This window comes from Pogona vitticeps, chromosome 5, assembly GCF_051106095.1.
Source record: "Pogona vitticeps strain Pit_001003342236 chromosome 5, PviZW2.1, whole genome shotgun sequence".
NCBI classification, from domain to species: Eukaryota; Metazoa; Chordata; class Lepidosauria; order Squamata; family Agamidae; genus Pogona; species Pogona vitticeps.
In genome coordinates this window covers 149,298,232-149,322,055 of record NC_135787.1, presented here as the reverse complement: position 1 = coordinate 149,322,055, position 23,824 = coordinate 149,298,232, and the positions used below count along the sequence as shown (strand labels likewise).

Sequence of the window (23,824 nt, the reverse complement as noted above, 5' to 3'; positions counted from 1 at the left end):
CATTGATGAAAGATGATGGGAGCAGGAGTTCATTAATATGTGGCCACAAGCTTCTCACCCTTGTCATATGCTACATTTACAGAAGTAGGTATTAACCAATTAGTTTTGTATGTATGGTATTAACCATCCCAAGCTATTTTTCTGTGTTGTTTGGACATGCAAGGTGGCTAAGTACCTGCCTATATAGTCCATACATCCAAATTTGAAACCAGTTAACCACAGTGAAAGGCCACAGAATCAAGTGGGCTTTCTACCACTTACATTAACTATTCAATTTAATTCAATTCAACTCGTTAATTCAATCCAGTTCTGAAGATGCCGGCCACAGAGACTGGCGAAACGTTAGGAAGAACAACCTTCAGAACACGGCCAAAGAGCCCGAAAAACCCACAACAACCATTTAATCCAATTAATTCATTCATTCACTTCTGTAAACACGGGCAGTATCGCCATATTCACCACCAGCCACTCTTAGTTTTCTCATTCCTCACACTAATGTAGCTTCCTATTTGCATGTTCAAAATAGGCATTTTTTCCAATACAAGGTTTAAATTGGTAACACCATGTGTCTGCTCATTGTTTGAGCAGAGGCAGCCAGACTTAGCCCCCAAATTACTCCAGTTACACACCATCTATGGACAAGAATGCTGTATCCTTCTGCATTTGGTCAGTCTAACAAGAACTATAAAACAATTATGACATGAATGATGGATTTACACAAAAGAACAGCCAAGACAAGGCTACTGCTTTTCAGATATCAGGAATCCCCAAAAGCATTTTAACCTCTTTTCCCCCCTGATTTGATTAATATCTTTCCCTTTTGGTCACCCTCTTCCATGAGGTGACTGACTAATATTTGGCAGAAGTCTCAGATCTAGTACTGCACTGGATCTGAGACTTCATTTTCCAAAGGGAAGTGATTTTGGTTGGTCACCATCTTTTAGTATTCCCAACACTTCTCGACAGTTTTGAGGCCAAGAGGTTACTTTCCTTAGAGAGAAAGAGGGATGCAAATTTAACAAGTAAACATTCTCTCTGTTGGTGTGATAGGCACTTTCCACTTAATACATTAGCAAACCATAGGAATCTGCCTCAATTTCTGGACCCTGATGAGACTATTTTGTATTGTCACTTGGGCTTTGATAATAGGTACCTGACGTATCAGGTTCTTGCCATCTAGCAAACTGCCGGGCTTTTGTTTGCTGCTGTTGTAATTTCTAGCAGTGATGTTGAGGACAACAGTGTTTATTAGTAAGCCTTTGGCTTCTCAGACGAAAGATTGCTCCACAGAGGAGTTTTCCCTGGAGAAAAATGAAAGAAAAACACAAGACAGAGGAAGCTGGCAAGAGCAGACATTGAAATATGCAGTGTTCATGGCAGTCTTATTATGAAAAATCATCCAGCAGCTTGGCAAATTCGCTCCTTTTGGTATATCATTCTGTGGATGTCATCATCATGCCAAGACTATCCAAAGAAAGGCAATTATGGTATAGGAGGATGAAAGAATACAGACTCTTACGTAAATATACATGTCAGGAGACAGCAACTTACGAATGTTTGTACCAAAACCATGACCTGCGGTGCTGCTCTGAAGGAATCAGGACATTTCCCCCCACAGCCAGCAGACCCAGTTCTTTGACTGAACACGTATGTATAAGAAGCAGTTTATCCAAAGACCATTTCAAGGATACCAGTTCCATTACAGGCCACTTAAAGAGAATAGACAACAGAGGCCATTCTGGTGAGATAAGAATTACAGGAGACAATATAATGAAGTGTTGCTGAAATGTTCCCTGCACTAAATGTTCCTTCTTCAACTTCACATGTAGAACGTTGGGTCAACATCAGGATGCCAAATACCCCAAGCCTCTATAGCAGTGGTCCCCAACCTTGGGCCTCCATATGTTCTTGGACTTCAGCTCCCAGAAATCCTGGCTGGCAGACATGGTGGTGAAGGCTTCTGGGAGTGGCAGTCCAAGAACATCTGGAGGCCCAAGATTGGGGACCACTGCTCTATAGCTATTGGTCAGAGGAAACTTTGTTTCTTAATGAATCTCCTGTAGCTAAGAAGATGCAGAGACTGGAAGAGTTACATTTTGGACTACAGCTCTTAAAACCTCACAGCCAGCAGACCTAGTGGCTCTTCTGTGGGAATCTCTGAGTTTTAGCCTCTCTCAAAAAAAAAAAAAAAAAAAAAAAGGGGGAAATTTTGTAATCTCTGGGAAGATCAAGAACATAGACCAGCTTTTATTAATAATCAATCAATTCTGTTTTTCCCACATCTGAATTTTACAAATTCTGATAAAATCTGAACAAAGCTGAATTTCTGTCCCATTCCTAAAGGGACAAGCAAATCAGTCAGCTTCATTTTCTCCCACATTTGAATCTTGTACGTTTTGTAAATCCTAATTTGAAACAAAGTGAGATAGAATTCTCACTTCTCCTTTCCCTAAAGCAACTACAAAACTGTTGATTGTACTGAATTCCAGCAGCTGCATTCAAAAGTAGGAAGAAAAGTAAGGAGTAGAAAGTGAAGGGGACTGCACTACACCGCAAACTACAATGTTAAGACCTTCTTCATTTTTCAAAGAACAGTCACATGATGGGTTCGTAACTCTGAATGATCAAATTCTGCATTTAAATATACCACTGAAAACGCAGAATAGGATTGCCATTCTACTGTATTCAATGTGGTCTGTACTGATGAAAAAGTATTAGATACACAAAAGATAGTCCTTTATTTTTCTGAACAACTGGTTATTCTTGTTCTGATGTCTATTGCAGACATCCTGTGTAGTTGGGGAAGCATTTGGAGAAATTAAACTATTACCTCTGCTTTGATAAAATGATGCCCTCAACAGCAACACTAGTGTTCCATTTTTTTAAAAAAAAGCAACAGTAAAAATAGATACATATTATCAACAAGACTCACATGTGTGGATGTTTATGCTTCCATATGCTTCAGAACTCATAGGTTAATATTGTACAGGTTACAATGCATGATCTCTGACTAATCTCTCTGCACAGCTGACCTTAGTCCATTTGGTGCTGATATCAGGTACCATGAGAATCTTAAGAAAGATGTTGACATTTTTATGCAGTGTAACTCTCTATATATGTACTAAAAATAATAAAAGCAAATGTACAGAAGTCTGCAGGTTTAGCCTGCCAATATTTAAACATTAAATTATCCATAGCTGTTTTCTAAATATTTGAGACCTTCCAGTGTGGCAAATGGTTTGGACTTCTTATAATCAATAGACTCAGCTGCCTTCTGCACAACATTATCTGCTCTAGGGTAACACAGGGACTTCTCACTCAAACATAAAACACAGAAGTAATAGACGCAGACAATACATCTCTAGTGTAGCATTTTGGCTCTATTAGTCAAAGTGCTGAATTTCTCAAGTATACACTAGAGGATAGAAGAGCACAGAAAATACCATATGTCACTTTTACAGCTATAATTTACAAAGTTATTTAAACTTATGCAAATCAAGGCATTAAAGCTCAGGCTTTTAGCTGCTACTTTATCTTTAGCTCTCTGCAGGTGACTAGGTAGAGCAAAACATATGGTATGCAAGTTATCCCACTGTTCTTGGAACTCTTGGTGCCTAGGTACACTTTGGACTTCATAGCCTTATGTTAATTGCTCTATTTCTAATCTACAGAAAATAAAACTATTCTTACTCCCTAAATGGCTTGAGCTCAAAATACACGGAAGATCACCTCCTTGCCTACAACTAATAGTACATCCAGACATGCAGTAGAAGTACCCTTGCAACCAGTTGATGCATAAACAAAATGGGCCATCACACATCAGAAAACTTCAGCAAGCAAACACACTTTGGACTCAGTTTGGACATAATCAGATTACAGTGAAGTACAAACTCAAAGATTCCTTGGTTCTAGCAGGTCTGCAATGGGCAGAATCTTTTGATGCTAGCACAACCTGCTTCAGCTGGCTGGTCTAAGATCTGCCAACACAACTGGATCTGTTGTAACACTGCTGTACTGACTGTAATCAGCCAGCAGAAGATACAAAAAGAAGTTGGAAGAGTGAAGGAGCTGAGACAAATAGTGCTCAACAGATTCACAACCATTATGCCTGCAAAAAGTTAATTATTACTGTACCTTTAGTTAATCTGACAAACCAAAGTTTGTTCACCAGGAAAATAACTATGTACCTCCATGACCTTTCCCTTTTCTTTTCCCTTCATGCTGTAAAAGTACCATGGTTTTGTAAAGCAGATCTTCACATAATATCCAAAGTGGGAAGTAATCTATGGCACCTTCTAAATTAGGATCCACAAAGCAGCTGCTAGAGGCAAGAAAAGGCTTTATGGGCACATGAATTACGGTTTCTCAGACCAAAACTGCTATTGTTCAAGTCTTGTCTTAATGGATTTCTACTAGTATACCATGTCGGGAAAGTGTGAGGGCAAGAGGAGAAAGGTACGACAGAGGATGAGATGGATGGGCAGTGTCATTGAAGAGACCAACATGAATTTGACCCAACTCCGGGAGGCAGTGGAAGACAAGAGGGCCTGGCGTGCTATGGTCCATGGAGTCACAAAGAGTCAGACACGACTTAACGACTAAACAACAACAATATAACATGACAGTTTCAGCATAAGTCAGGCAAATGCCTTGAAGACCTTGAAAATGAAAAATCATTTTGACATTTTCAAAATAAAATAAAAGTAATATTTGTTTGCAGACATTTGTAGAAGCATTTATTTATTGCCTTTTTGCTCTAAGATGAATTGCAATAAATTAAAATTATTAAAAACTGATTTAAAACATTAAAAGCAGATCCAAAACACTGGCGAGAATTCAACAGTGGATTTATATAAGTGAAAAGGCATAAATTGTAGTTACAAATTGTTGCCAATTAGCAATCACCTATAGAAGAGTAATAATACAGTCAGCAGAAGGAGATTTTCAGTAATTAAATCCTTTGTCCTTCCATCCCACAGATTGCATGGCTTCCACAAAATGAAACAGATTACTTTATAGTTAGACAAGCTGTAGGACAGAAAGATGAAATTGTTAACTACCAAAAATTTCCTCCTGATGGCCATCATCACCTTTCCATACTGCTGGTTGTGTTCCTGGGTGCACAACAGAATGCATAATCAACACCATTAATTAGTGGCAACTTGCTGCTGCAACTTACACCATTTCACTTACACAGTCATAAACAAGGTACTGGATTCTGGCCAAACTCTAAAAGCCTGTTTTAAAACCAGTCTTGGAGACTTGAAGGCCTTTTTAGAAGAATTTCAGATCAACCAGTCCAGAATTTTAGCAGGATGGAGTTTTCCAGGAACTAGATGATTGTTGTTTCTATATAACTTGTACACAGAGGTCTGGGAACTTGTGGAAGCAACAAGTCAATTCCCTGGCTTGCGTCTACACTCTTGTTTATCTTGAACTATATGAACCTTGCTCTCCTGACCCTTGGCTCTCAGACTCTGACTTCGGACTATGGATTGTGTTTTGGGTTTGATGATTCAGCATCTGTTTCGATCTCCTGGACTTCTAACCTTGCACTGGCTTACTGGACTTTCACCTGCTGAATCCCTGAGAAAGTGGCAATGGTGAAGATGATGATTGTAAGGAAATGGAACTGGGAATTGTAGTCATACAAAAATGGAGGCTGTTAGGTTCTGTGTAGGATGAATTTAAAAGAGATGTTTTACAGGAGCTTGTTGTGCAGAGTTCTTTGCCTAAATTACAAGGTCAGGCAGTGCAGGAAAAGAAGACGAAACAACAGACCACTAAATTAAAGGAGATAAGACACCTAGCGCCTGGATCATGAGAATTTAGGGTGGTGATCGGAGTGTTCTGAATTATGCCTACGTGGACTTAATGGGTTGACACCTTGAAAGTGTAATGAAGAAGGTGGTCCTAAAGAGATGTAAAATGAGAGGATTTGTGTATGTGAAAAGAATGGTCCATGAATGCTGTGGAATGTGACACACAGAGGTTTGTTTTTCTTTTCAAGAAGAAGGACGGGGGGGGGAGCCCATCTTCCAAGATGATTACCTAGCCTAGATTTAGCTGTTTATGATTTTAATTAGAAATTGTAAGGTTATTTAACCATTGTAACTGGCTGAAAATGCCTAATGTTTAAGCTTCAAAGCTACAACTGAAATCTAACACATCTATTTTATTTTATTAATAAAACAAATATAAAACGCCAACAAAGGAATAGTCTCTTGATATAGCAGGACTATAACAAAATCCAGTGTGGATGAAAGAAGGTTAATAGTGACTACTGTAAATAGAGGTCCTACTGTCCTATTTTACAAGGCTGATGTGTATTCTAAAGAAACACTTAACCTATGTTTTATTGCTTTGGAAGCAATCACGGTTACTTTTAAGGTTCAGGTTTGTCTATGGGGCTTACTACACACTTCTGAGGCCTAAATGACCTACCTCAGGAAATAAAGGTGGTAGTTTTGCACCCAGAGGGACTCCCTTACCACGATCATTGTCTTTTAGGGAGATGGGATTGTTACAATGATGATGATGATAGCATAAACTCTATGCAAATATCAAAACAAAATTTCATTCAAGTAATATTTGTTGGATTGAGAGAGAATATTTAAATCTGACAAAACTGAGACAAAGTAGGGCACTGTGCCTGCAGCATGTTGTCAAGAACAGGAGACACACATGATGAGTACACCCAGGCCACACATTTATTAATGGTGTCTGTGTTTTGGGGGAAGACAGCCGGAATGGGGCAAATATTATTGAATCCTTACTGATAACAATGTAAACTTCCATCCTCATGCTGTATAATTTAGACAAAGAAGAGTCATGTGACCATATATATACATATATAAATATGGGGCTGTTGATTTGCAATTTGTCAAAAGTATATATCTCTCTGTGTTATGTGCCTTCAAGTTGGAATGATCTTATATGGCTTTCAAGGTACTGTATTTTTCCATGTATAAGACTATAATTTTGTCTAAAATCTTTAGACTAAAAATTGAGGGTCATCTTATAAATGGAAGTAAGCTGAGAAGAGAACAAAAGTGGAGGGGAAAGCAGGGATCAAAGTGATCCTGCAGGGCTTTGATCCCTGCTTTCCCCTCCACTTGCTAAGCTTTAGCAAAAGGAAAGCAGGGATCAAAGCACTGCAGGATGGCTTTCATCCTTGCTTTCCCCTCTGCTTATTAAGTCCCACAGGACTTAGCAAGTGTAGGCGGAAAGGATCAAAGCAATCCAATGGCTGTATAAGGGGGAAAGGGATCAAAACGATTATGCAATCACGGGATTACTTTGATCTCTTTCCCCATCCTTTTGCTAAGCCCCGCAGGGCTTAGCACAAAGGGAGAAAGCAGGGATCAAAGCGATCCTGCAGTGCTTTGATCCCTTTCCCCCTACACTTGCTAAGCCCCACTTAGATTTCCTAATTTTGGGTTAGAAAAGTTGGGGGGCATCTTATACATGGGGGCATCTTATACACAGAAAAATATGGTAAATGAGATATTTAAGGAGTGGTTTTATCAGTGTTACATCTACATCACTTGGTTCACTACACCACACTAGTTATATAAAGGTCCAAAATGTTTATTTTCCTACAGTATGTCCACTATAACTTTGGAGATTTCAGAGAGGGCAGGAAAGTTTTTTTTAAAATCAACTGAGATGTATCCTGAATCCTTCCTCTTAAGTATGCTAGAGGCAGACCAGAGAGAAGCAGTCTTCCTGAAAACATCATTCCCACAACTAGTCAGGTCATATTTGATGAAAAACATAACTTACAATGACAACATACCACAGAATAAGCTGCCAGTAATCACACTCTTGCTATGTCTGTGAAACCTGTCATCTAGAAGGCAAAATAAATAAGGTAGCCCTGTGAGGGGATTTACCTGATGATTACCACAGCTTTCTGCTTTGCTATTTTCTTAGAACTAGAAAACAGAGAAGCAATGAAACACCGGGCAAACAAAGATGCTTGACCAATGGGCTGGATTCAGCCTGGACAGTCATAGAATAGATAGGAATATAACTGGTGAAGAAGGTTTAAATTAAATCCTCTATTTTGTTTAACTTTCCACAATAATGTTAGGCAATACTTATTGCTTTCTTCACTGACAGGACAGAGGGATCCTCTCCCTTCTTAAGTACTTTGTTCTTCTTAGGCACTTGAGCTACATCCTAAAAGCAAAGTGTGCTGCTTATATACCGCCCCATAGCGCTTCAAGCACTCTCTGGGCAGTTTACAAGTTAATTATGCAGGCTATACATTGCCCCTCCAGCAAGCTGGGTACTCATTTTACCAACCTCGGAAGGACAGAAGGCTGAGTCAATCTTGAGCTGCTACCTGGGATTGAACCCCAGGTCCTGAGCACAGTTTTGGTTACAGTACAACAGTTTAACCACTGCGCCACGAGGCTCTTCCTTAGAAGATCCTAGAGAAGCATCTAGAACAGTAGTTCCCAACCATGAGACCTCAGATGTTCTTGGACTACAACTCCTAGAAGCCTTCACCACTAGATGTGCTGGTCAGGATTTCTGGGAGCTACAGTCCAAGAACATGAGAGGACCAAAGATTGGAAACCACTCATCTAGAAGATGATGGAGTAGAAAAGAATAGGAAACTTCCCTTCTATTATTTTCCTTAGATTAATTTGTTTTAGGATTGAGAGTAATGTGTTTAATGCTGGTATGTTGTACTTGCTTTCTTGGGTACAGTCTTGTGGTTTAAACAAAGAGGAAGCTTCAGCCTAAAATACTGCTTGGATTACAGGCTGCTTATATTTGGGACTAAGCCGCCCCAACTCAATTACAGAAAACTGCTTTAGAGTTACATTAGACATGTATAGGATTGCATTGTAAGTGTGTGCTTACTTGATGTAGCAAATGGAAAAATCATCAGTCCAAATGTAATTAGGAAAAGATTTCTTTTGACTAGGCTGTGAATAATAGCCTACAGGCTCTGTAAACAAAACATTATTTGCCTCCTGTGACTTTTCTTCACTTACTGTAAGTCTACCATTAGAAACAATGGTATGAAATGCATAAGCAGGGATCAGCTATGCAGCTTAAGATTTTGTATATTACTTTGTTTCTATGGCAATTGATAGAACAGGGAAAGGACAATTTGATGCTATTGAATTAATCACAGCCATACGCCCTCTTCCCCATCCCACTCCTATCCACGGTAAAAGTTGCACAGTAACAAGGTCTCCACAATATTATTTCCTCTGCTGTGTTATTATAAAGCTAAAAATTGCCTCCATCATCTAATTTAGATGCACAAAAACAATAACTCTTGAATAAAGTATCCTCAACCAAAAGTTCGAAACCTCTCAGGAGGCTAGTTAGCTTGCTCTGGGAGTTATATACGCTTCACCATCCAGAAAAGTGTCAAATGTACAGAATGGATTCATTTAATTAGATGAAGATATCTAGATAATAACAAGTACTGTAATTATACTTTTTACTTAGTGAGGCTTACAAGCTGCTCAGTTTGAAAAAGCTGCATTCCTTCCTATCCCAAGCATTTCAAAAGAACAATTCAAGAGAAATCTCTTTGCCACACCAACTGCTTGTAAACAGCAATGAGTGAGACGTGTTAATCTTTCACCTGACAAGGCATTTCCCAAGAAGGAATAAAAGGAATCATACGGAACACAGTAGGTTTAAAGAGCAGGAGGCAAATCTAGTTGGCAGATATCACAGCATTTTTCAACACAGAACAGTTTGGCTATCTGTTCTACTGCTTCTGTATTTTTTTATTATCATGGCTATCAGACATTTAAATAGCTCTGTAGAGACTGCAGTTGGAATATGAGCTGTTGCAAGCTCAATGCACAGTGCCTGACATTATTTTAAGACCGAATTCAGGGCATCAGAGTTTTACTTTTTCGACTGAACATCCAGAATCCCCTAGATAGTCACTGGATGTTGCTGTCCAAAAAGTACATTGGGGACAAATTAGACCTTACATGGTAGAAGCCTGAAAAAGCAGCCTTATTTTATTTTTCATGAAAAGCAGCTGTAGAAGATGGCAGGTTTGAATTTAAAATGTCAGAAGACAAACCTAATCCTCCCTCCTTAGTTTTTTTAAGGGTTATTTTGTCTGTGGTTTTTTGCTTGCAGTCTCTTTTCCCCAGCACAAAAAAAACCCCAACCAACCAACCACCCCAAAAGCATTTGGAAACATCTGGATAGGAAGACTTTAAAAAGCAGCACTTCGTCCTTTCTGCCTTACTCCCACTGGCCATCCCTTCGTATATAAACGCCTGTGCAAAGTATATAATTAAGAAGCTAAAGTATTATGTGCTTCTGCTCAACCTACTTTCCCAGGCTCAAAATTAAAATCAACTCTTATTCACAACCTTCTTCTGTAACATATATAACAGAACCATACACACATACACAACAAAGGCATACACATTCAGCAGTATGGAACTTTCATTTCCTTCAAAAAGAAAATATATTCTTATACAATTGATACAACATTGTACTCTGTCTACCATAAGGCAGATGAAAATTATTTTACAGAAATAGATCCAACTGGACCCACTACAGCTGCCCTTAAAATGCTTGGAAAGTATCATGATTTAATAAATACTTATTTATAGCTTTGTCTACCAGAGAAATTTATTCAACACTTATAGCTATAGATCAGTTTACAAAATTTTGAATCCTGATCTTAATTAAGAACACTCCTGATATTACAAAATGGACTACATTAGCATCAAAGGATTCAGAGTAAATTTCATTGTTTAAAGTCACATGTAGTGTGGGAAATCTCCATGTGCAACATATTAGCACCAAGAATATTCTGGCAAGGCATGGTTTTCTTTATTTCCTCATATCCTCCTTTTCACACTTGAAATCTGCAGGCACCTTAATATGTTTTCAGTCTGTCAATTCAAACCTGTGTTCAATTTTCTGATGGTAATCTCCAAGGTTATTGTTTCCTCTCCTTTCTTGTGCTCCCCATTTTTATTTCAAAACTACTTATGTATTCCAATAGTGCTTCAAGAGATACTCTTCAAAAGCATCCCTCTTTCACCAGCTCCTGTTTCTAACCATGCAGCGATCTGAAAAAAGTATTGTTTAGTGCAAGATATATAAAAACAATTATATAGAGACATATTATTAGACAAGTGAAGAACAATATTATCTATATCACAACCATGTGCAAACTTACTTGGAAGTCCCTCCATGCTCAATAGGGATTGTTCTTTGATAACTGTAACAGGATTGCAGTCTGTTTCTGCACTTGATTTCTTTCTTAGAAGTAAGGCCCAATGAGTTCAGTAAGAGGTAATTCCAAGTATTTCTGTCCTTCACTTATAAATTACAAAGAACAGTGAAACTGTTGATCTCTTTGCATTTCCCTCCATTCTGTTTATATTCCATCCACATTCGTAGATCACAAAAGTACATATTACATTCACACTCCTTAAATACAATACACATAGTCTTCACAGTCCTGGTTGTACTTTTTTCTTCCGCTTTGTTGTGTTCTCAACCTCCTACCCAGCTATTCCTCCTGTGTTCCCTGGCCATCTCCCTCGCTTGTAGACAATGCTTTTGAGAGCAGAGCTGTGTCTGTGTGATACACCACCTTTATTCAACCCCTAAACTAGCTTGCTGCCTTCGGATACATTCAGGAATGCCACCCAGTTGCCAGGTGTTGCAGTGAGGTTCAGCTGCCAATCCAGTCTGCTTTTATAAGTGGAAGCGAAGGACACACCATTTGGCACTTGGCCTCATGCATCAAAGTACTTTGAATCAGTGTTGTTCCCCTCTTCTCATGTCTAAATTAGCTATCTGTAAATTATTTTGTGTGCACCTGAAGCAACAGTGCCACATGCAAAAGTCTTGAAGAAAGAATTGTAACATAAAAGTTTGGTTGTAACCCTATGTTCTCCTATCCTTTAACCAACCTCAGTGCCTTATGATTTTCTTTCAAGGTCTAGGCTGGCCTGTAATTAAAGTTCTGTTGTCTTTTTCTCCCTTCCTTAAATATATATTATTTATCAACCTTTTGGGCTACTAAATGTTTCATGTTGCCTTTAAATTGCTTCCTAAAAGCCTTATAAATAACACTTATTTCACATGATCAGCCTTTCAGTGTCTTCCTGTTGGAAGGAACTCAACACCTAGCAAAAAGGCATGTTTGTGATCATTTTGTGGGGGAGAAATACTGTATAGTAAACATTCTATTCTCAAAATCTGATAGAGCAAAGTAAGTATTTATAGTATATTTGTAACTTGAAACCACCTGCTTTTTTGTTTGACTCTTATATCCCTTTTATAAGGTTTCATCTTCCTAAAGGATAGGACTGGGATAATATTAGCACAACATAAGGTATAGATAATAGCTGCCAATATTCAGATAAACACATTGCAGAGGCAAGACTATGAAATATCAGTGTTACCTAAAGCAATATGTTACATTTAGATTGGCATAAATATAGCCAACTTTCGTATGGCTGACATTATCCCATTATGAGCTACTTGAATAAATACGTGGTTCATCGCAGAAACAACTCTGTCATATACTGTACTAGCTTCTATCTTTTTTTTTATCCAATCAGATGTGGACCAGAGCATTAACATTCCATCATGTTTCTACTGGAGGAAATGTTATTTTTCATTGTATCCATCGCAAAGGGTACTACTTCAATAGTTTTCTGTTTTTCAAGCCAAGCAGAACTGAACAATGACCAAACCCTTGTATGACAGGGGCTGCAGAGCTGGGAAGAGGGTGAGATGTAGATAATAAGATAATTCTGGAAATGTATTTTCTGCATCTATGTACCCATTTCCTGGATTATGTGAAATTTGCAAGAATCAATTATGACAGGAAATATAACAGATCAATCAACACTTTGAACCATTGTCGTCTCAATGTTAAACTAAGCTCTTGTTGAATGAGAATGTGATTTATTCTTCTCTATGTGATTGATGTCAAAAACTACCTGTCCCAGAATTCCTTGCAGATAAGCAGAAGAGTGTGACAGCTGGCAGAAGAGAGGTTGATGCTAGGGACAGTGGGAGCCAATAGTACCGGTAGGATTTATAGTGCCAAACTATGTGAGTAAATGTCTAGCCTTTTCTGTCTCTTTAAAAGAAAGAGAGACCACAGATAACGATGGGCAAGCAACCATATATATGAGAACTAGTTGATGAGAGTACACAAATATAAGCTAATGTCATATTGGCAAGGCTGTTTGCATTGCCCTTTGCCCTTATTTATTTATTTATTTATTTATTTATTTATTTATTTATTTATTTATTCATTCATTCATTCATTCATTCATTCATTCATTCATTCATTCATTCATTCATTCATTCATTCATTCATTCATTCATTCTATTTTTACCCAGCCCCTCTATTCGGGGCGGCTTACATTAGTTAAGTAGTTAGGCATACTCAGTATGATATACTATACACTGTATGTATAGTCACTTCTTTCATAGGGCTCTATAGTCTTCTGTCCTGACTGATGATTGGGCAACTACAGTAAGTGGAACAAGGGTTGTTTCCAGCACATTCACTGAGTCCAAATCAATAAATGAGTATGCTTGTGCAGGCCACACTTTGTTGTGACTTTGGAAGCAAGGAGGAAGGCCTCTGTAAGATAGCTTTCCTCAGTCCCCAGAGGCTACATCACTTGAATGAGGCAGAGTGATGAAAAACATTAAGAAAAGGAAAAAGACACGCATAGACAGAGGCAGATAGATTAAGGGCATCGATAAGAATAGTCTTCCTTTCAGCCTTGTCCCTAACTTGCTTTCTACCTACCATCAATACTATCAGGTTCACATCTGTATATGAAATAAAGATAACCTGTTGTATACAACACTGATGCAAGAGTTCTGAAGTTTTACTGTTTTCATCTGAAGTTGAAAATAACTTTTGTTGTTACTTTTGGTAAGTTACTGGGAATCTTGATGTATGACTGTATTGTAGCAGTTTACAGATCTAAGTAGTTCTGCCCCATTTGAAATGCAATGATGCTTGACAGAAGAGTAAAGGGTTCTTTCAGGCACTGGATTTGCTCCCCTCGTTCAGGGGAGGATGTAGCTGTAACTAGAGGAAGGGAACAGACAAAGCTCAGCGGCAGAGCATGTGATTTGCATGCAGAATATTGCAATTCAGTCATCAAGATCTTTAAATAGAGCTGGAACCACTCTGGCACTGGAATATTGACACTCTGGAGATGAAGACCAGAGGTACAGAATCTTTCAATCCACAAATGTTTTGACCTAAAACACCCAACAACCTCACCCAGTATGGTCAATGGTCGAAGGCAGTGAGAGTGGTTGCAAAAAACACTGAGAACATCAAGGCTTCCTACTGAGCTAATGGAACGAATGGTCTGACTCAGTATATTTCAGTTCATCTGATTTCCAAATACCGTTTTGCACTTATGTGCTCAGAACTGCTGCATGGGTGTTTATACATCCTTCATATTAGTTATGGAAAAGCTGTTTAAGTGACTTTTTAAGGTCCAAACTATACTTGGCATGTAGTAATATTGGCCAGCATGTGGAAACATTTATTTTTGAACTACAGCTCCTAGGATGCCCTAGCCAACATGCTGGCTTGGAGCTATACCCCCCCCCCAGAACTTTCCAAGTTTTGGTTATGTGTATCTGTTTCCAGATACACAAATCCTCAAAATGCTGTAAATGGGTAGAGTGGAAGGGCTACCCAGTCCATTCTCCTGCTTAAATACCCTGAATGGGAAGAAAGTAGGTAGATGGGAAAGTATTGTGTGGCCAATTCCTTTGTCATTTGCCTTTTCATAATCAAAATCCTAATACTGCTTTTGATTAGATTAAAAACAAAACAGAAACATAAAACATGCACATAATTGTGCACAGTATTTACTTGGCTCTACGTACAGGCCTACTTTAGCATGCCAGCATAATGTCACAGGTGGTGACATACTGTTAGCACAGTTACCTTTAGCTCCCGCCTTATTTTCTAGCACTGAAACAGCCAGCTCATATGATTGAAGCTATACTGACACAGATGGGCATGCACATCTCTGGAGTGGTTGAAAAGTTCAAAATGAATTTCTAGTGAAGAATTCATTTTACAGTCTGGGGTTTGCTTGCAAAGATCTGGGGGGGGGGGGGAAGAATGGTTACGCAGGCTGACCTGCAGTTACATAACGATAGAAGTAAGACCTTCAACTGCAAATCACAGATCAGATTTGAGAATCTAGCTGAGGCCACAAAGTGAAAATCATGTATTCATTTTACATTCGTTTACAGTACTTTTAAATAATATATAAACGTTTCTAGCATTGAGCACTGCAAATATAAATCTAGAAAGCGATTTGAGATGTAATGAATGGTTTATGTGTAAGAAATGTGCACTCATTTGCTACTGAGAAGCTCAGCCATGACACTGTATTCTCGAAGGCTTTCATGGCCGGGATCTGATGGTTGTTCTGGGTTTTTCGGGCTCTTTGGCCATGTTCTGAACACAAAAAAACCCACAACAACCATCAGCCATGACAATTTGTACATATGCAATATTTTGTTGACATCACCTTAGTATCTTAAAGTATTTCATTGTTCTGGAAGGCTGTGAAAGGAAATTAGGAGGAAAGGAGTACAATAACAGGTATGAGTAGAAAGATTACTTAACAGTACTAAGAGACCTTCCTTTGTTTTATTTTAATTTTAATATTCTTTAGTCATAACTTGTATATTTATGGCAACATTAATATTGCAACAATGGTGATCATTACCAGGATGGCACTCTGCCTTCAATCACTGTACCATTTGTCACAACAGCAACATATGAAGTTGCACCAGTGCTCTTGTGCCCCAAAGCCAACATGTGTGAGTGTTGGTAACCACTTCCATTTACAGAGCTCTGGAAATGCACAAAACAGAGTGTGGCATTCTAAAACCTAAATTACAATCTTAGAGTAAGCATTATATGTGAGATCACAGGTGCCTCACACACTTATATAGGACGTATCATTTATTAACCGCATAACTGAAGAAGTTCACCCAACAAGTGGATACAATGACTTTGGCATACGTACATCTTTCTGTGACTACTGTATATTCCTATCAACATAACAGAATGCACAACACAGTTTTTAAAAACTTGAAAAAGACTAATTACCCTTATTTTAATATCCCCCTAGCTTGTTTGACAAGTACTATTCTAGCTATGAAGACTGATTAATGCATTTTAACAACAAACTTAAAATTTAAATGTTTGGACAATATTTATTAGAGGCCTTTCTAATACAGTTTTGTGCATATTAAGAGATCCTGATAAAAGTGAGAAAAGTGTGTTAAAGAATATTCACCACCCTCCTCATACTCAAATCATTAGCATTCTGGTCCACAGAGCAAAAAAAAATGGTAACCAGAATTATCTCTGGTTTAATGTTTTCTCTGGTTGGATAATTCTGTTATGATTTTCAGAGGATATATTTCATCTTTATAACAGTTAGATATTACTTGGAGTTATTGATGCTGAAATTGGAACAAGTGGAACTAATCTAGAATCCTATGTTGCTTAATCTTTTGTACTGTAGATTTTAATTATTCTGGTATTTTATTATGCTTTCAGAGAGAAATCAGCCTTTGGCAAGAAGATTAGAAAAGATGCTTATATCTCATAATACATTTTGGGTTTCACAGCGGGAAGTGTGTGTCAAAAGTGTTATTTCTTCTGAATTAGCTTTGTGTTGCCTTCATTACTTTTCCAAGTCAATGGATAATAAATCCAAAAATATTAATGTCATGCTGGCTTTTGCAAATTTGAGGCGTACGTTGTTTATTTCACTGGTTGAAGCATCTGTTGCTAAAAAACTTTCCAGGAGTGAACTGTCTGTCTCACTAACCAAAAAAACCCTTCTTCTGAACTTTCCTGTTTTGTTTATTTTTGCAACAAATTTCAATTCCCAAATTAAAACCTCTTACAAATATCTTGGAAAAATAATTTTAAATGTGATAGGAACTATTTCTACTTTGGGGCATTTTTGTTTATGAAACAGCTCATTCCTACTTCTTGTTAAACCACCTTGAGCCTCGTGGCGCAGTGGTTAAACCGCTGTACTGCAGCCAAAACTGTGCTCACGACCTGGGGTTCGATCCCAGGTAGCCAGCTCAAGGTTGACTCAGCCTTCCATCCTTCCAAGGTCGGTAAAATGAGTACCCAGCTTGCTGGGGGGGGGGCAATGTGTAGCCTGCATAATTAACTTGTAAACTGCCCAGAGAGTGCTTGAAGCACTATAAGGCGGTATATAAGCAGCACACTTTGCTTTTGCTTTTTGTTATCCCATTCTCAGGGCTAGTCCAAGATAGCAGCATGATCTGTAAAAGCAAATGACATCTATTTCTTCTTCTTCTTCTTCTTCTTCTTCTTCTTCTTCTTCTTCTTCATCAAGGTGTATAAGAGCTAAGGCTGGCCAATTTTGCCTCAATGAATTTTCTTTCCCAAGAGCAACTCCTCATGGGAGCAAAAAATACAACAATAATAAAGTAACAGTTTCCCCCCATGATATTAAAATAAGTTGCCTCACTTGGCCTACTATTAAGGGCGGTCTTCCTTCTGTTTTTATTTAAGATCAAAACATGTGTTTTTGACATTGCCAATCTTGTCTGATATACAAGATACTCCTTAAAATTCTATTAACCTTCTGAAAGAAATGAAAAATGTTTCTTCTGCACTCAAGACTATTTCCACATTTTAAAGCCCAGTCATATTTATGACAGCATTGAAAAGTATCCATTGGTTGGTCTCAGATGAATTTGTCTTTTTTTCCCAATTAAGAAGTAGCATGCTTTCTTGATGCTTAATGAGTGAACCTTGCAAGACCGCAAAGCCTCTTTTGATCTTGTTCACTTCATTTTTCAAGCAAAATCATAATTATTTCTCATGTACTGAGGTAGCCATAAACTGCTATTCTTTTTCAATACTGGAAATCAATATGTGTGAAAATGTATGCCATCTGTTAAATATACATAGTCAAGCAGTACCTAGTATTGTTCTAATCCTGTGGGCTTAGCTGCCCACAGGCACTGAAAAAGCCTTCTTAGCCCCAAGATTCACCTTGTAAAAGGAAGAGCCAGATAGCCAATTTGTGTACTTTCTAGTTTCGCTCTACTTCCCATAGGTTTAGAGGGTGATCAGATTATTCCTACATCTCAATGTTTTCAAGTGGCTTCAAGAGCAAAGTTATAAATGTATGAATATAGTAATGCTAGCTGTTTAGAATCTATGTGTAACAGCCACCCTCAAACCTCAAAGAGTGGTTGCTACTTCACTTTAAACTCTGCTGCCACCAACTTATCCTTGAAAATCAAGCGAAGGACAAGTGTAACTTGGAAAAACAAAAACTGGTTTATTGATTACAGGATATAAAAATAGTAAATCACTGGTAAAGAATCAATAAGTCAATCACTGTAAATAAATCACTGGCTCTCACAGACTATTTCACACTGACAGGCTCTCTCACTCACTATAACTAACAATCACTTTAAACCCTCAGCTCAAACGCTCATCTCTAATCTCCCCCACACATGCTTCACCCACCTTTTTATACTAGCTCCTCCCCTTAAATTCCACCCTCCGTCACACCATTGGCTGATGACTCACTGCCCAGCTGCGACGGACATGTGATGTTATGTCTGCCCGTTACACTATGAAATAATGTTTTAAAGTGGTATGGTAAACAACATTGCAGATGAACATCACAGTGGAATCATGACACATTTGATTTATGTGAAGAGACAAGTCTGTAATCTCCTGCATTCCCAATGGGTCATTTTTAAATGATTAGTGTTAAATTATCTACATGTCAGCTGGGTGGCCTTAGTAAGCAAATTGCAGATGGCCTTGTTTTGCTTTCCACATCAGGAACTCAACACCTTTAGTGAAGTCATTGCTCCAAGATGCCTGAAATATTCTATGCATAGAATTGCAAATGTCTTCTGTATCAGTAGCATGTTCAAGCACACATCAGTAATTAGTATGACCGAACTGCTTACACTTGAAAAAATGCCAGAGGGACATATTTCCCGTTCTTCTAGTCTGGGAAGTAGAAATATAAATATAGATCGAGTACAGCTAAACAGCGTATCCCTGAAGCAGGTTTAGTAAGCAATTCCCAGGAATAATTTTCCAAAATTTTTAAACAAGAAAAGTTTTGCATTGTTTGCTCAGAGTCAGAAAAATAACTACAGGAAACAGGTGACAGATATCCACATTTTTGACAGTATTTTGCCCCAAACCTATTATTTGTCTGTCCAAGTTAGGTATCATTTATTTTACAATTTATTTAATTGGCTAAAAATATATAGTTTTTGAGTTCTAGCTTCTGGTTATGTGGGATTTTAAAAAACCAAAAAAAAATTTATGTATAGCTAATTGCAGTACTAAACTGAGGTGTTAATTGCACTACTAATAATGAAGTGATAACATGGTGATGACTGAAATACAAGACAGGAAATTGTAAAAATACAAGCTGAAAAGCCTGTATACTAGTTTGTTCTAAGTGTGTGGGAAATCCTCCACAAAAACATGGTATCATCATGGGGGGGGGGGTTCTGATGATTGGAAAACACTAGGGGACACCCCCCTCATCAGTGCACGTGCCAAAGTGCTTTCTGCTCTTGTAAAAGCACATTTACAACAAGCTGTTGTAAACCTTTCTCCACAATGCCTCCTATTTCTTGTCAGCAGGGATGTAGCCATGCAAAAAGCAATGGTCCTGCACTGGAACAAATTCTGCAAGAGTAGCTTTCTGTTTCTAAGGGAGTAAGAAAAAATAACTCAACATATTTCTCAGGTAAATATATTCTAAAAAATGTTGGCTCAGGATTTATCATTTTTAGGGCGCAAAGCACCTTCCTCAGAGACACCCAAAGTAGATACATATAATAAAGTTCCTTCCATGTCAGCCCTGTTGCCAACATAGAGAAAGGCAAAGCTATGATCAGCTCCAAGAAAAAAATGAAGCTAATGCTGTGTTTCCCAGTTTCCCAAAACCAGGGGGCTTGCTTTCTAATGCAGAGATGATTATATAGTGAAAAACTTTACCTCAGAAGTAAAGCAAGCATAAAAATGCTGAATCTCATCCATGAGAATGTATTTGAGTGGTCTCCTTTCACATCTTGTTTGAAGGACATTTTAAAAAGAAAACAGATTTCCTGCATTGCACTAGTGCTAAAACACACATTTGAGACCTGTCAATATTATTAACTTACCTCAAATGTTTGTGTTGAGGCCTAAAAGTGGGTCAATTTAAGACCACCTTGTGAGCTCATGGCAGAATGTTTGTGTTGTCTACCTCAGTTTCTAATAGTGTAATCACATAAATGATTGCAGCTGCACAAGAGTGCAAAGCAAAAGCAAAGTGTGCTGCTTATGTACCTGCCCCATAGTGCCCAAAGCACTCTCTGGGTGGTTTACAATTTAATTATACAGGCTACACATTGTCCCCTCCCAGTGTATTCAATACTCCTTTTACCAACCTCAGAAAGATGGAAGGCTGAGTCAACCTCAAGCCAGCTGCCAGAATCCACTGGGATGAACATTGATTGTGAGCACAATTATGACTGTAATACTGTACTACAGTTTAACCACTGTGCCATGAGGCTCCTATGCAGCTTTGATATTCTGCAGTAGAGTAAATCAACATTCTCCAAGGCAATTAGAAAAATGGGATCAGCCAAAACATAAAGATATAACTTTGAAACTTGGCTTTGGATCCATGCCAAATATGGCTCCCGCTCCAATTTGTGCTGGGTGATTTCTTCAGAGGAAAGAAGTCCAGGTTTGCCTCCCATTCTTCTCCTTCTGCAGCTCACCACCTGCTTCAGAGAGAATTCTCCTAGACTCTCCTTCGATCCCCATTTCAAAAGGGGGATCCCAGACCGGACGGTTCCAGTTTTTCCAGAGAGAGCGCTCTTCTCTGGAGCTACTGGCAGCACCGCAACAAAGCCCCGCCTCCGACTCAATGCAGATTTGATGAGTTAACTCTTCCACTGCTTCAAATGGACCTACTCTAACTGTGTCTTACTAAATTAAAGTTAGACACATTTAGAGCAGTCCTATTTGAATCAATGGAACCTAAAGAGGAATTGACATTAAATCCCCATTAATTTAATGGGCCTACTCTAGTGAGGGAAGTGGTGGCACTGCTAGGGATGTGGTGGCGCTGCGGGCTAAACCGCAGAAGCCTGTGCTGCAGGGTCAGAAGACCAAGCAGTCGTAAGATCGAATCCACGTGATGGAGTGAGCTCCCGTTGCTTGTCCCAGCTCCCGCCAACCTAGCGGTTCGAAAGCATGCAAATGCAAGTAGATAAATAGGGACCACCCCGGTGGGAAGGTAACAGCATTCCGTGTCTATGTCGCACTGGCCATGTGACCACGAAAGATTGTCTTCGGACAAAACGCTGGCTCTGTGGCTTGGAAACGGGGATGAGCACTGCCCCCTAGAGTCGAACACAACTGGACAAAAATTGTCAAGGGGAACCTTAACCTTTACCTTTACCTTACTCTAGTGCACTTTATTATACTAAGCTACAAGGTTTTGTCCAATCACTGTTAACATTTTTAGTTCTAGGTAATGTTTACTCATTATTTTGAAATGCTATTTTACTTATTACTACAAAATGTTATGTAGGAGTCATCTGTGGGAATTTTTGGCCACTTTTCATTATTTATAAGTGTGTTTTTTAAATTAAAAAATGAAAACAAAATATTAGTAACAGATTGCTAATGAGTAATGTTCCTTGTTGCTCATGAAGAAAAAGTAATGAGCAATGAATTACAGGCAACATTCCCTCCAAACCACAAGGGTGTGCGGGAGCAGCCCACTGCACCGCGCATGCACAGCTGAGCAAGTGTGTCTGCCCATTTGCTTCCATTTGCGGCTGGAATTCTATGCTCAGGAGGCAGAGCCTCTGCAGAGAACACTGGAGAATTAGATGGAATGTTGACTGCAGGGTTTTTTTTTTTAAATAACACTAATAGTGACATGCTAGCTTTTGCAACAAGTCTTCTGTCCTCTGTACATCTTGCCAACAATCAACAAAATCACCCCCTATCTCAATTGGAGAGATCCACCATGCAGGCAGAACAGGAGTGAAGGGTTTCAAGAAGTTGCACTTTAATTATTTAATTCAATCCATTTAACTAATTTGTTGTATTAAATTGACTCTATTTTGGTGCCCAATAGTTCTCTTGCATTATAAGTACAAGTGTGTAGTTTAACCTAAACACCTACCATTTGCTTGTTTGTTTAACTTGTATATCACACTAGTGATAGACACTATTCTGGCCAGTTTACATCCAGAATTGAGGAAACAAAAAGAAATCATAAATATAGTGAGAAACACAACATATAACCAATAAAACAACCATTGAATAAATCAGTGAAGACCAGACAATGGCAAACAGCAATTGAAAACTAATCAATGATATTATGTTAAGAGAGGATTCTCTCAAAGGCTTCATTAAACTGCCTTGTCTTGAGCAACCTGTTAAAAGCAGTAAGGGAGGAGGCCAGGCTTCCACAGAAGCCCATTGCAACACAATCTTTTGAATGTTTATTCTGCTCCCAGGTAAGTATGCATACCCCTTACACAGATATACATCTGCTTTCAGTGCAAATCCATTTGCAAATGTGACTTGTCACTGAATTTATGGCATTCCTGATTGTACTTCTTATGACTTCTGCTTATTATACTTCCATTAGAGTAGTCAGGCAGAATTAACAAGACAGCACATAAGAATAACGGAAACTCAGAGTGCCCAAACAGCAAAATGGTATAGCACCTTGTTTAACCCACTGTGAGACATTCATAAATCTGTCCACTAAGTCAAAATCAAGCTGTGAGATAATTTCATTCATGGCCAAGATTTCCAAACTGTTCTCCTAACAATACTATTTTGCTTGAAGTAATTACTCCAATACATTCCTAACTGAGCAATTTATAATCCTGGTATAATGCGCAAAAGTAACTCTATGTTTCATAATGGGGAACATCTTGTTGGTTTCAGTAAAATAACAATTACAGCCAATATTAAAAGCCTTTAAGCAAAAATAATGATCAAAAGTATCACAAACCTGTATATGTGTACAAGAGGTTATTATGAAAACTGTTGTTACTGTGTACAGTATAGTCCTTTCAATCATCTAAGTAATCTATATTCCATACTGGACTAATTTTACAAGATTGGCGCTGAGAGTTCATTTCCCTTTGCATAGCTCAGCATTGTATGTGTGATATTCCTTGATGGAAATACTAACCCCACAAGCTATAATTGTATGCTTTTCTGTAGCCTTGCAAAGATAAAGCAGGATTTAAAGACTGTATTCAACTAACCTTCTAATACTGCAAAAGGTCATTTGCTTGTTCTACTAATTCTAACTTTAGAGTGACTAGCTTATTTTAAAGGCTCTAGTCTACAGTCTGAATTCTTTTGAAGAACAAAGACCTAAACTGAGATTCTGTAATAAATCCCAAGAAAGGACAGTCCATTTTCAATTTACTGACACTTCTCTTGTGTAATTATCCTACTTGTGGCTTTTAGTTCCTTAGATTCGTAGAGCACAATGCATGTCTTCAGGCAGATGGAGTAAACATAAGTTTTGGTAGTTCCCTCTTTCCCATCTAACCTCCAAGAAACTTGCTTGTGGGTGGCTAAGCAAATTTATTCTGTAATATCAGAGTGTGTGTGCGTGTGTCTATACACTAACTTCATTATTCACAGCTGCTGAAACTAAAATATCTAAACAAGAACTTTGAAAGTCGTGCAAGATTTCTTGCTTCCATCGGG

The 23,824-nt window shown here is 38.4% G+C and overlaps 1 protein-coding gene across 13 annotated transcripts in view; it reads right to left on the bottom strand.

Moving 5' to 3' along the window:
• SYT1 (synaptotagmin 1) overlaps positions 1 to 23,824 on the bottom strand; it is a 375,109-nt gene that overhangs the window by 318,049 nt on the left and 33,236 nt on the right. For 2 of the 13 annotated variants that reach the window (XM_073000335.2, XM_078376950.1), the window contains exon 1: positions 1,154 to 23,824. This exon is cut by the window's right edge and continues 18,993 nt beyond it. The exons of the other annotated variants lie outside the window; for them this stretch is intronic. The gene's annotated coding sequence lies outside the window, so the exon portion shown is untranslated. The remainder of the gene's footprint in view (positions 1 to 1,153) is intronic. 13 annotated transcript variants of the gene reach the window in all.